This window comes from Macrobrachium rosenbergii, chromosome 55 (genome assembly GCF_040412425.1).
Source record: "Macrobrachium rosenbergii isolate ZJJX-2024 chromosome 55, ASM4041242v1, whole genome shotgun sequence".
Taxonomy (NCBI): domain Eukaryota; kingdom Metazoa; phylum Arthropoda; class Malacostraca; order Decapoda; family Palaemonidae; genus Macrobrachium; species Macrobrachium rosenbergii.
The window spans coordinates 44,540,529-44,555,098 of NC_089795.1; the positions used below are offsets into that span (position 1 = coordinate 44,540,529).

The window sequence follows — 14,570 nt, forward strand, 5'->3', positions numbered from 1 at the left end:
TCAACGGTAACTTTAATAAAAGAGATTTTTATATACAATGGACCGTCACCTTCCCTCCCCCTCCCCTCCCTTTAACGCCGGAAAAGAATGAAAACAACTCATGAGTTTTATAGGTTATGAGTTCCAGGAATTGACAGAAAGGGAAACTGAAATGTGACCAGTCGTTCAGTACATGATAATGTAATTTTTTTCCTATGAAATAAGGTTTCTTTTGGTGAAATGAGAAGATTCATATCTCTATAATTATTGTAGGTTTAAGCTTTCTATAACAAAGATATGCACTGTATAACACAGATACACACACACACGCGCACACACATATATAAGCATACGCCTTTTCAAATTATAGCAGTAATTTAACGTCAGAATGGTTTCCTTTCCCTGTCCTGCTTATAAGACAATGAAATTTAAAACCGCGGCATCAGAAGGCATCACAAGGTGATTGTATGACTTGAAAGGAGAAAAGTCATGCTTCTGTTTTTTGAATTCCTCAAAATGATATCATAAATGAGATAAAAGAAAGAAATCACGACAAATATTCATAAACCATTTACTCATTGATATGATCCAAGTCATCAAATAACTTTGGAAAGATTTATGTTTCTGCTTGGATGGCTTTAAAAAATCCAGGCTTTAAAAAAAAGTTTATAGCAGTTCTAATGACGACATTTATACGAGATTATTCTGACAAAATTCTTCCATGCTTTTATAACTATTATTTATTTATTATGACAAAAAAGGAATATTCGCAGGTTTGGTTTTATGTGAAAATCCCTGTAAATTAGTATGCGAGTATATATTTATTTTGTTTTATAGTATTTTAAAGTTCTTTATTTCAGTAGCCCATCAAAGGCATTTAAAGTTTTTTTGTTTTATATCCCTTCAAAAATTATTTTCCTTAATATCTCAAAGAAAACGGGAAGCGACGTAGATGGCGTTGCTATTTTTCCAAGGATGCTAAAGAAGTCTAAAGAGTTTCAAGATACTAGAATACTCCTTGTATTTTCAGTCCTTGTTTTCCCTACGGTAAAAATTCAGAGTATATTTCAGACGTGCCTAAAAGTAAGGGGGCATTTGCTCAGGAACAGCAAAAGTAACTGAACGGTTATTTAGGTTCTTTACTTTTAGTTGAAAAATTTGGAGTTCATTTTGGATTGGATGTGAAATTGCTGGTGAGTCGGCTTATTGCAGTTAGATATTTTGGGGGTATTATTGGCTATGTCTTACTGTGTTTAGGTATTTATGCTATTCATTTTTCATTGGTGCCTCATTGCAAGCTTTCCCATGCAGAATTAGCGGTAGCCGGCGTCTTTTAATGTTAGTGTGTTTTCCCTAGATATGACAGGTTTATTGGTTTTTGAAAATACAATAATAGTCTTAAACCAGTTAACTTTGGGGTTATACATATCTAATACATATCTAACGTCCGTAAGCCCTTGTAATTGTTAATTTAAACTAATACAGCTTCTATAGCACATTTGAAATAATGGAAATTCATGATTCGACAAGGCTGTTGCTGCAGAAAAATTGTGTACTTTTAGGTTGCGAACAGTCAGGCAATTTTCATAAATGTATCCTGGATAGTGGTTGAGTGTGTTTGCATAAAACAGTAATGAGCAATCGATAACTAAAGCTGAAAGTTGAAATTACTGAGAAGAAAGGTTAATGGCGACTTGAACCCCGCCTGTCTAGTTTCTAGTGACGTGGATCACATCAAAGCTAGGGTTTTAAATCTGAAGCAAATTGCCGTCAGTTCTAGGTAAGCGAGTTTTATATAGTTTAACAAATCCAAAAAATGTTGAATCTATCGAATACCAATTTTTTTCAGTTTGACTAGTTTAGTCGGAAGCTTATGTTAGAGTAATGGTTGAAATAGGTTATGAAAAGTCTTAATACCATTATATGGGAAGAATGGTGTAAATGTTTAGATGGTGGCTTATGTACAATAAAGTATATTACAATCTTGACATTTTTCATATACATTTTTCACAAAATACTGACCTTTTTTGTAAAGGTGTCAAAATTGCAGAATTGTATAGATGTTTGTGTTGAAAGAATTTTTGAAATTGAGTAGGTCTTGATAACTGTTTCTACATGCATTAAAGTTAACTTTACTGCTTGTCCAAAATCCATTAAAAATCAATTTTTTCTCAATTCGGTTCAGCCGATTTCTGTGGGAATCCGTATGTTTTTGTTAGTAGGCTATTGGATATAAATTTTCAACTCTTCTAAACTAAACACACCAACTTTTCAAATGTAGCCTCAAAGTGACTGTTACGAAAGCTGGCGATATAACAAAATGGGTACAAAAATCGTTTTTATAACCTGTGCAGATATGGATATCTAGGCCACTAGTCTTTTGTCAGTAAGCATACAGAACAGTATTAATTTTACCACGTAAACTCAAAGGATAAAGCGAGATTAAACAAAGTTTAGATAATTGCTTCACATCTTGTTTCACGTCTGATTGTGACTAGTCTGAAGCGCAGCGCACCGTGAGTTTTAATATATACAGATACATAGTGTGTATACTATGAGTATGTATACTATCAGTATATGGATGTGTATGTATGTACATAGTAAATTTATGTATATAAAATATTATGACATGTTTGTTGATTTTTTACTTAAATTACATATATTGCATATGTATTGAATAGTAAAATGAACTTTAAAATGTATTTTTCTAAATAAAAGAAAAAGTTATATCTTTTGATGAATTTGGTGTTAACATATTTGATATTTTTGGTAAGTGTAGTGTAAGGTTGTAGAATTCATTGTCTTCAAATGTTAGGAATTGCTTTGTGCCTGAGGTATGAGGTACCTTGTGAACTGGCTGTTCGATTTAAGAGTATAGTTATGTATTTTTTGTTGGTTAATTTCTACAAATCTGAAATTTTCTGAAAGGTTCATTATGAATTTGGTTTATTAAAAGACTATTTACTGCTCGTAAATACTATTTAAGAAATTAATTCCCATAGCTGAGGTATTTACAGTAACGTAAATCTAATTTCGTACGTTCAGTCGATTAAGACTGTTTTTCATTCATGTTTACTGGTCATGGTCTTCGTCCAGAAGCCAAATCTTGCACACCGAATGATTTCTCAGGTTATTTTTAACTAAAATGGTTTTTTCACTGGTTATTGGTAAAATCTATTATCGTTTTTTTTTTTCATTTGAAAAGGCGTTTGGTAATTCTAAGCAGCTGTCCGCGGTGAGGTAGCCTAAGGCAGTTGACATTGAAAAGGCGTTTGGTAATTCTAAGCAGCTGTCCGCGGTGAGGTAGCCTAAGGCAGTTGACGTTTTCCTATGTTATTTTACTTGCTTTACAAGAATTTAAAGACAACATGTACAGATACGTACTTCATGTTTATTGATGAGTTGTATTTACAAGTAGACGGGGTAGCAATGGGTAGTCCAATTTCATGTATTTTTGCTAATTTGTTTTTAGGTTTTCATGAGGGTTAGTTGTTTCATGTAAGCACAATACTTTGTATTTTTACATGTAGTGGCTGTTTTATATTTAAGTGAAAAAATTTTCTGGGGATGTGGGCGAATGACTAGCCATTTAATACAAACAACTTATTCATAGAATTAATGCGAAGTTGTTACTCCATTTTTTTTCGAATTCCAGTAATGTTGAAAACACTATCTCAAGTACCTGAGGGAACAATCTTAAAAACATTTTTTTAGGATAATTTAACATCAGGCATTATCAGAATGTGACTCGGAATGTTATGTGATCGAAAATAAACTATAAGTTCAGACAATCTGCACCCAGTTTTCGACTGTTACTTTGCTATGCCTTACTGAGTTGAATGTTAATGACACAGCGTTACTAATGACTGGAAATTAACTGGTTGTTTTGCTCAGTCTTAACGTACTATATAGATCGTATTTCAGGAACAAATTTTCCATTTCATGACTAGACCATGTCGATGAACAATATTTGATCATTAAGTTCGTCCTCAGTAGTAAGATAAAAAAAAAAAAACTTTTTGTAACTGGTTTTGTATTTGTTTTTCAGACGCTGACCAAGTAAATGGGAAGGTTCTGCAGCTGCAAGGTACGAGGTAAATACCAAAGTGACAGCTGTTCTACGGTGACCTTACATCTGTACTAATAAATAACGCGTACTGTAGGAATTCCTTAACAGTAAATGCAAAACTAGTGAATGTGGCTTTTCATTCTTTGTTTTTGGTGAATGGTTGAAGAAACTTTCAGTATTTGTAGTTCCTCTGTAGTCTTGATAAAAATATACGCAGCTCGTATAATGTTTCAAAGTGAGTTTTGTACGTCAAAATATGTAAATGTGGTCAGTTGCTGTCGTAAGCTTGTCATACTGATAAAACGTAAGACACTGCTGAAATTATAATGAAGAAATTGGTGTAGAGGACGAGGTCTAAAATAATTGTTCGTTGAAGGTAACTACATGCCAAGTCTTTGCTTCTGAGGCCATAACGGTCTCTTGACTAAGGTGGTATAAAAAGTACGTTTATTCTTGTATGAGGATAACCGGGAAGTTGGTGCCTTATAAAAGAATTTTTGAAAGTTTTAAAGACAATTGTAAAGTTTTGTGAATCTAATATAGTGAAATATTATTTTAGGTTTCATCAGATTGACATAAGTGCTTATCAATTGTCATTTTCAAGTGACAGAAGTAACCGGGTCTAAAAATATAATCAAGCCAGCTTTCTTGGAAAGTGTAGGAGTAAATTTACTCGGCAGTCTTTAACGAGGGTATGAGATCTATTGCTGAATTTGTACAACAAATTCTTGTGGGTACGTGTAATGGACACCGTTGCACATCCGAATAAGATTTTTACCTAAGCCTGAAAAAATGCAGATGCTTCTATCGGAAAGCTGCTGTGTCCTATTTAGGGAAAAGTTTATTACAAGATGGAAGAATGTTTTAGATATTAGAAATTTAGAAATTTGAGGAACGCAATGGCAGTATTTATAAAGAAGAGCACTGACACTGTAGCCTGCTACTCTATTTGCATTACGTAATATGCACTGAAATTGCTGATTTTCTAATTAGAATTTAGAGTAAATGCTTACATATCTTAATTAACTTGACGTAATCCAAACTAATATATTTCGTTGTTGAATGAAAGGCATCTGGTAAGTGTAATAAGTGCCTGAAAACAATAAGGAATAGTAAACAGGCTTCCTGTCACTCTTATTCCCTCCTAACAATCTTACTATAGAGGATTAGTAGCCTAGGTGTACTTATTTCTTTAATGACTAACCAGAGTACTGTACGTATCAGAAAATTACTTAAATAACCCCAAGTAGCGGTGTTTTAGAATCCTCCATGTCTTAAAAGCTTTTGTATTTGACAGATGCATTACATTTAGAAGTCGATGAAAAATGAAAGGGCATAGTTTGTCTATCTTTTCATTTAAGCTAACTGAACCAGTTGTCAAATAATGAACCCTTAATCCAATCTAATTAGTATTAATTCTAGTAATATGCCAAGCCTCAAATACTCTTTTGTTGAATTGTAGGCAGGATATAACGCAATAACTTGTGGATAGCATTGCATATGTTGCAAAGGTATCTCTTAAAAGAGCGTGAAACCACCTTTGTGAAATGCTGGAACAGTAGTACAGGAAGGCTTGATATGTCAAGCTTAATCACAAGTTAGTAATAATTGGATTTAAGCGTCAAGACTGCTTGAATGATAGTTACCGGGAGGTGTGCAGAACTTTATATAAGTAGCAATAACTTGCGAGGAGATTTGCATAGTATTGGCGAATGATGAGGTAATTGATTAATACCAGGCTGCTTAATTTTTATCAAATATGTGGTATCTGTATAGTAATTACTCGCATGGCTTCGTCCTGCAAGTTAACTACAATTCGCGAGCTAAAGGCTCAGCCAATGTTCCTCTAAAGACTATGTAATGTAATATGTTTCTAGAGGTACTACTTACTCGTAAGGAATAGTGTTAATATTAAAAAATCAACTAAATGCTGTGCAAAATCAACTAAATGCTGTGCAGCAAGAGTGTAAAACTTATCTAACCTGCTCTGTATGATGGTATATAGGATTTATAGCAATATTGCTCCCTGTAGTTTGCATTAGCAGTTTCCTAGTTGAATGCAGTTTAGTGACAGCACTCGTAAGCAGTCGTCAAGACAGGTTGTTTTACAATTTTCTAATAATAAGCCTAAAGACCTCTCGCTATTCCAGTGACCGAACAAACCTGCCAAGAAGTAACGAAGAGTGCAATTAGTCAGATTTTCTGTTAAAATAGAAAGTATTTTGGATTTACCTGACGATGATTTAGTAAAGTGCTTTAGTACGGTAACAGGGAGAAATACTTAATTTCAGTGAAAGCAAGACTTAACGTTGGGTATAATAGGCACTGTGTTCATTTGTTAACGGCAGTCGTAGATGTCAAGTTTTCATTTTTAGAAACCACTCTGAGTCTTTATACTATTGATGCTTGCTAAATAGCTGATTTAAGTTCGCATATTGAAAAGCTAGCAGTAGTCAAGGGCAATTAAGTTTGGCTAATGTACAGAGGTTTGAGCCTTTTAAGTCAATCCCAGAAGAGTTGGGTTAGACTTAAATACTCCGATTCAGTGATTATTTACAATTGGCGATTCTCTTATTTCTGGTATATTGTTTGAATAAGAATTACCAAAATTTTGAAGAGTATTTTAGCACTATATACTTGAGTACCTGACTAAAATGTCTGTTGGTACATAATGTTTTAATTATATAAAAAAATGGACTGGTTCAGTATCTCAACTTTGTTAGCTTAGCATTAAGAATTAAATCTGATGAGGTTTAGAACTTGAAAAGGTAATATAGTTATGTGAAAGTAGCAAGAAATAACTTCCCTAATTGTACCCATTCAGCGTTAATTGATCCTCATTTCTACGAATATTTAGTGAAATTAGCCATTGTGCTAACGCTTTCCGTCTGAAGATAGCCTTATTGTGACCTTATTAGACCAAAGAGGAACCCAAACTTTGAATCCAAATCAAAAGTGATTGTCACTGAATTCAAATAAAAATAATCCAGACTTGTACTGTAAATCATACTGAAGTAATCCAAACTTGGAGTGCCAGTCCAAATAATACAAAATCTGAATTTAAATCAAAGTAATCTGTACTTTTAAAATCAAAGTAACCCAAATTATTTAATTTAAATTTTAGCGCATTTGGACAGAATTAAAGGAGGAATAAAGGTTAAGGAAAAGGACTGAAACAGACCACGAGTAGAATTTGACATCTAAAGGGAAGCAGGCAATACACCCATAAGAATACTTAATATAAGTGCTTGACTTGATATTAGGGATCCTAATGAGTCTTGGTTTAGAATCAAGTTACTACTCATTCAGGACTGAGTACCGGAAGAGGAAGTGTTTTGCAAAAGAAAAAGTTAACGGGCCTCTACTTAGCGAGACTATTTGTACTTACCACTACCTGTGATATTATGATAATTTTTTTCTGTGCTACTGTCTCAGATGTGAAACGTTTTTAAATATCTTAAACTGAATGTTAAGTGTAAAGTGAGAGTTTAGTTTAGGAACTATGTAGAATTGTTGTTAGTTGTATGATGTCTAGAAAATGTTCAAGGGCATGGGATCTTTGTTACTTAACAGAGCCAGACCCTACTAAAGTGTTAAGTTGAGGTTCTGCTGCAGCTTAGAATGGAACAGTCCACATGGTTTATTTTCTTATTGCCTAGAGGCTGGATATTGAGTCTGTGTTAACCAAAGTGTGTTTTGAGAATAAAATTTGTTCTACAATAACTGTATGATAGACAGGACTCGTAATAATTCTATAACCCCTGTATAAACTATAGTGAACTTAATGAAAGGGACTGTACCTGATTCACAATATTTTTTTTTATAGGCTGGAGTGTGGACCCTGAATGGTAATGTTCGTACTAACCTCAGTGAGAACAGAGGACGTGATATTGTGAACTTCTGGTGTTAAAGGCTTCTTGAACAAAACGATCGAGGTCCTGAAGGCAAAAATTGCCTGATCAACTTAAGGGAGCCTTCTAGTCTTGCACTGCACTGGTGAATTCTGATGGAGAATTTGTATTGAATGACCTGTACATAGGTAAGTCATAGATGAAATGTATCTGGAAATATAATGGGGCATCTTTGCTTAGATGACTGTGTAATTTAAATTTTACGACTGTGTAATGTAAATTTTCAGCTGAAACCTTAACAGCAATGTGAATTAAATTCTACGGTTATACTCAACAGTTTTTAATCTATCATTGCATTAACTTGTGTGCATTTATACCTTAACGTTAACTAAACTAAAACGATGGTATGCACAAAATTTATCTAATTTACATTTTGAAATCATGACTAATACATTAATACTTTTGTATTCAAATTTTGCTTTGGATCAATTCTAAATGTTTGCACTTTTTGTTTGAAATGGCAAAGGTATTGAATAATTGTAGGTGTGTAGATTCCAGCAGATGAATTTCTGATGGTAATTTAATTCTTTATTTTTTTCAGTTTGACCTCAATTCTATCTGGTGAACTTAGTCTGGTTCTCAAAGACTTCTTGAACTCTAACTAGTATGAAAATGGCTTACATTCCATAACTACACTTCAGTATCTAGATTCGAATTAGAAAGTGTTGATTATTGCATGAAAAGACAAAATGGAGATATAATAGATTTGACTTCCTATCCTATGTGTATGAGCACCTAGGCAGATCAACTAGTATTACTGAGATGCCCGGGAGGGCATTTTAGGTGACAAAAGCATGGATGACAGCATTTCTATAGATACAAAAGGTAATTTGATATTCTAATACCACACACTATATCCTGGACAGCTTTTTATCTCCATGGATAGTGCACCTTGAGATGTACCAGCCAAACTAAGTCTCATAGATTCTAAGGGACACATGTTTTATACAAAGATTCACGAGCAAAAAATTGTCAATGCTTTTGATGGATAAGAGAGAATTTGCTTTGGCTTACGATTTCACTTTTTTTTTCCAAGTGAGGAAACGCAAATGAAGTCATGAAAATGATAAAGGACACCTATCCTACAGAATCAAGAAAAGGACAAGTCCCTGCAGGAGTATGATGCCAGGGCCGGGCGGAGGGATCATCTACCATCAAGGACATGGTCAAGAATCCCATTCCCCATACTACCCTCTAGTAATTGAGGGATTTACATACTTTGTAAGATATAGCCGCATGGCAGGATCGCGCCACTGCTGCCATGGCTGTGATGTTGGCCTCTGCTAGTTCTGATGGAAGCAGAAGCTAGTAGAAAATCAGCTTTTTCGAAATTTTTATTCAGTATCGCATAGCTATATCCGTATCAGCGAATGTCTTTGGTTAGAGAAAAAAATAGCATTCTAGCTCAGATGCAGGTGGCCACAACCTACATGTCTTGAATTTCATGATGGTCCTGTTGTCCGAATGTGTGTGACAGTGGTGTCCATGAGTGGAAGAAACTTGTTTGAGGTGCAGTCATTCCCAGAGCTAGCCTAGATTCTAAAAGGACACTTTAGTTCAAGTAGTCAGATAAGGACTCCAGTTCAGCATATAAGACAAGATAACAGCACAGAAAGTGGGATCATTATCCTATGGAGCTGTGATACCAATGACAGTAATGTATACAGACAGGATATAGGTTACCAGCGGAAGAGCCTATTCAGTAACACAGGATCTCAACTCACAGATGAGATATAAACCTATTTGTGAGCATCGAGCCATGGCGATGGAACATTGCTATGGACAATCTCTGGACCCTAAATCCTTCCTTAATATTCCATGTACAGATGACGAACATTAGGTGGCATTTCAGTCTTCAGTAACTGCTTGGAGATTTCAGTCCTAGTACCATTATTTGTTGGTTGCTAATGGCAAAGGAATCTTAAAAAGCTTCAGTAATACAAAACATTTTCAAGTTACTTAGGTAAGATTATAATGATGTATTATCACTATAACTAGCGATAAATTTGAATTTTTTTTTTTATAAAACTGATTTGTATGAGAAATGAATTTCATTTTTCAGTCTGGGTAACTTCACAGCATATATATTTAATTACCTATCCCTTCCGGTGTCCTAACAAATTTGTATGAATTAACTGTAAAATCACCAGTGAAATATTTAATGTCTTTCATTATATAAGGTGCAGAATCAGAAAGAATTTAGAATTCAAGATTTTCTTTTCAGGCTCAAATGAGTTCCTGATATGCTCAAACGAGTTCCTGATGGGAGATCAGACGAGAGGTTCGACGATGAAACTGTGATTTCTTTGCGATCACGAATGAAGGTACGGTATGGCGTAGTTCAGCTATAAACAGCAGTTGAATCTGATATCAGTTTTAAAGGGTAGATTCAGTGCATTTTGTGATCAGTGGTTTCTTAGTTTTTTAATATCAATTGTTTACGCTATTATTGTCGGGGTTTCATTTTTAGAGGTTCCCCTATCTGCCTTCATTTGGTCTATCAATGAATATGCGGGTTATATTTAGATTTTGTGAATATCAAAATCTTGTGTCATACATGTGATTTTAAGATGTTTTAATTCTTCCTTGGAAGCCTCCTTAACTTTTTCATTTACAATAACTACTAGCTAATTCAATCTGAAAATATTTGAGGATTTTAATTAAACAATCTTAAAGTTTTAAGAAATAGACTTGAAAGCCTTCAAGAAATTTTATATTCTTTGGTAACAGGCTTCAATGACGATCAGTTATTGACGAATTAGTTATGATTTCAATTGGATATGAAATCAAACTGGGAGCTTCTTGATAGTGAATCAAATTCAGAGAAACTACAGTGGCGTTCACGAGTCCGAATAGAGGGCTTCTCCTGAAGTCCTTTAGACACGAAGGATTCAGGTCTGAACAGTGGTAAGACTACAAAGTTTTAGTAAATTTACAAGGTGATACTAAACGCTATACTGTAATAGAAAAAATTCAGAACATATTTTTTCCTTATTTTGAATTGATTTGAAAGTAACAATCTATGCTAAAGTAGTACTGAAGCTGCTTAAATATTTCTACTAAATAGTCCAAATATATCTTGCTATTACTAAAAGGTTTAATCAGTGATCATCAAAACCAATGCCGAGAGTCTGTCACTAAATTCAAGATGCACTGCAGAGCCATTGCTGAAAGTTTGTCACTAAATTCAAGATGCAATGCAAAGCCATTACTGAAAGTTTCACTAAATTTAAGATGCACTGCAAAGCCATTGCTGAAAGTTTGTTGCTAAATTTAAGATGCACTGCAAAGCCATTGCTGAAAGTTTCACTAAATTCAAGATGCTCTGCAAAGCCATTTCTGAAAGTTTTGTCACTAAATTTAAGATGCACTGCAAAACCACTGCTGAAAGTTTGTCACTGAATTTAAGATGCACTGCAAAGCCATTGCTGAAAGTTTGTTACTAAATTTAAGATGCACTGCAAAGCCATTGCTGAAAGTTTCACTAAATTCAAGATGCTCTGCAAAGCCATTGCTGAAAGTTTCACTAAATTCAAGATGCATTGCAAAGCCGTTGCTAAAAGTGTCATCAAATTTAAGATGCACTGTCATGTTTAGCTCCTTGGAACTTCAAATGTCTTATTCTTTTCAGGATTAAACTAAAGTGTTCTTCAAGGAAGAGAGATCAAGAAATCATGTATTATTTCGGACTTTCCCAGTGCTTACCACTTCAGCATCGGGACAACAACTGCTGTCTTATAAGTCACTCAATATCTAGCAACCCTAAAATTACTTTATTATTTGTACTGTGTATAGCACTTGCCAAAGATTATGGAATAACGTCTAAAGTTTTGCCATGACCCCCATCAGTACTAGAAAAATTAGAAACCTCTGCTTGAATTTTCATTTACTGTGATATGCTGACTTGATAAACTTAAATAGCAAGTTATGTCAGTCAGTCGCTACTACTGACAAGATTCCAGATATAATTTAACTTTTATATAACACTAAACTTAATCTTTATTCAAGAGTGTTCAAACTGAACTAGTTCTCTAGTTCTCCATAATCCATAATGAAGCTTGGAGGTTGCATACAGAGATTTGTTAAATGGACCTTTGACGGTCATTTTGAAGTTTTCAATTTCCCTCCCTTTTTATAGTGTCAATAACACCTTTAGTACTTGCACAATTCAAATCCAAAGATGAAAATTGTATATAGTGAACTTCAATGTTTAAATCATCGGCTCACTGAGCTATTTTGACAGTATGGTGTTGATGACAGTTAATATAAAAACTCTAGTCACTCCATATACTTTAACAATTTCAGTTTGTGACTGAAGTTTTCAGATTTTTTAATTATTGAGAAGATTGCATTATATGTTTTATTTGTGTATTCAGGTTTGTTTTTTGTATTTAAAAGTTAAATTTTAAGGTTATGTACTTGTGCTATTAAGAGGTGAATATTATATACCCTATGAGCTTAATTTTATATATATGGCGAAGTTGGAAGTTATAACTTTGATATAACCGCTTGTTATCATTGAGTTATTAGGGTCTGTCTTAATTATAGAGCCGATATGCTCTTAACGATAGGGAATAAAAAGGAGTGACTAGAGGATTATTAGGCGATAGATTTGTTTCATCACCAACCCGTTAGTCGTATGTAAGTCTAGTTTCCGTTTTCTGAATTTTCCCCAGTTCAGTCATTTATCTGTCAGACAGGTAATGGTAGTCTCACTACGCATGCTCCATCTGAATCTTCATTAAGGCCTGAAATACCTGCCACAAAATTGTGAACCTGTAGCACGGTTATCAGCTGTTTGCTGTTTCCTAGGTGATTACCTCACGACAGGCTCGATTCTTCATTTTCCATTATTTCATCGTATTCTGAGAACCTTTCAACTTTCGTGCTAATAAAGTATTTAGAAGTGAATTCATTTCACAGGTACTGATCAGTCACCGGTATAACCTTGGTTGCCAGCTTATAAAGGGCCAAGTACCTGAGTATACTTAACTTTTTTTTTTAACCGAAATATTTCTCTTGCTGTGTTGGTTCCATACCAGCCAGTTTCAATGTTGCGTACATAATTTCACACTTTCTTACTTTTGAATGATTGACGGTTTTGTTTCCGAAGTTTAGCGTTATCGCTAACTAGCTAATTCGTAGTTGGTCAAAGATTTGAAGTTAATTCTCGTTTATACCTTTTGACCACACCGCGCTGTGAATGTTAAGATATGCTAGTACAGGTAGTGTTGTTTTGTGAAAGTTCTTTGTGTCCGTCCGATGTCTTTCACTATACCACATGGTAGTTGTCAAGGCCTAGTGGTGCAGTCCCTCATGCATTGTCACTTTTCAGTAGGAGGAGGAAAGTCACTTCCTATTAGCTAAACAGGAGATTTTAGTCTTATACTGTGATAGATGTCAGAGCAGAATAGGTTAGATTTCGAGCCTACAATGACTGAGTGTGAACTACTTAGGTTACCTTTTGAAAACATGACGGTTTTGCCATCGATTTTAGATACAAAGAGGTAGCAGTGACAACATCTTGACTGCTTTTTTTTTATCTAATAGATGTTTATCATAAGTGTTTGGACTTGCTCTCATTGTGACTGATAGCTGCAGCTGGTCATGCTTGACCAATTGGAGGCGAAAGTGTGAACATCCATACCTTTCAATCTTTGCACTGTCAAAAGCAGTAGACTACAATGGCTATAAGGACTAATCTCATGAGGATAGATAGAAGACACTTTCTCCAATTAGATTCAAGAACATTGGTATGCATTTCCTGGGTTTTATCTTGCCAGGACCACACCTGCTTGTTAAGCAGAGCCTTGGTTCCTGATTCATTTTGATCCCCAAGTGTTCTTATGGGTCCCATAGGCATACACAAATACTCTTTCAAGACTCAGTATTTCATCCTTGAGCCTAAACTTTCATTCAGGTATTGATTTAATGTGTCTATGGGCGATCTTGTAACGCATGATTTTTTTCCCTCTATGCAAACCCTTTTGTCATATAGGAAGTGCTTTCCTCGCAGCCTAAGTCTGTCTGTCTGTCTGTCTGTCTGTCTGTCTGTCTGTCTGTATACTGTTAGGTTGTTGAGGTTCTGTATGCACAGCGAAACTGTTATAAATGGGAATATTCTGTCAAGGCACACACATGACTAATTGTCTCTGTTGTAAAACTTTTATTCAGGAGCCGATGAAACAAGGTTTTTCGGCAACACCTTATCAAAGCATCAGATAAAGGTGAAAGTTAGGTTGTACCTAAGTTCTAGACGGCATATACTAGTTTTGATAATTTATATGTAGTACAAAGGCAACACATGACTAATTGCCTTCTACCGAAAAATCACAGACAGATGAAACAAGGTTTCAAATCCACAGATAAAGGTGGATTAGTAACGACCCTACCTAATTTTTACCAAGTATTATTTAGTACCTAAGTTCGCTAGTTTTGATATTTATAGAGTAAAAAATGGAAGTCACTTAAACGTTAAAACCATTCGTGACGTAAACATATGACGTCATATTGTGACGCCATCCATCAGGTAGGCTAGCAGCTAGCAAGTCACTAACAGGTGAATTATATGCACACAGTCTAGGGCTCCAACAAATTCGATATTGGCCAGC

The 14,570-nt window shown here is 34.7% G+C and overlaps 1 long non-coding RNA gene across 3 annotated transcripts; it reads left to right on the top strand.

Annotated features, from left to right (window-relative positions):
* The first annotated feature begins 1,056 nt into the window (after positions 1 to 1,056).
* LOC136835203 (uncharacterized) lies at positions 1,057 to 13,402 on the top strand. 3 transcript variants are annotated; one of them, XR_010852019.1, is made up of 7 exons: positions 1,057 to 1,172; positions 4,028 to 4,073; positions 7,875 to 8,087; positions 8,501 to 9,922; positions 10,171 to 10,283; positions 10,690 to 10,866; positions 11,591 to 13,402. It is a non-coding gene; the product is annotated as an uncharacterized lncRNA (long non-coding RNA). The 3 variants fall into 3 exon arrangements; XR_010852018.1 differs by having other exon boundaries at positions 10,184 to 10,283; XR_010852020.1 differs by lacking the exon at positions 10,690 to 10,866 and having other exon boundaries at positions 10,184 to 10,283.
* The last annotated feature ends 1,168 nt before the right edge of the window (positions 13,403 to 14,570 follow it).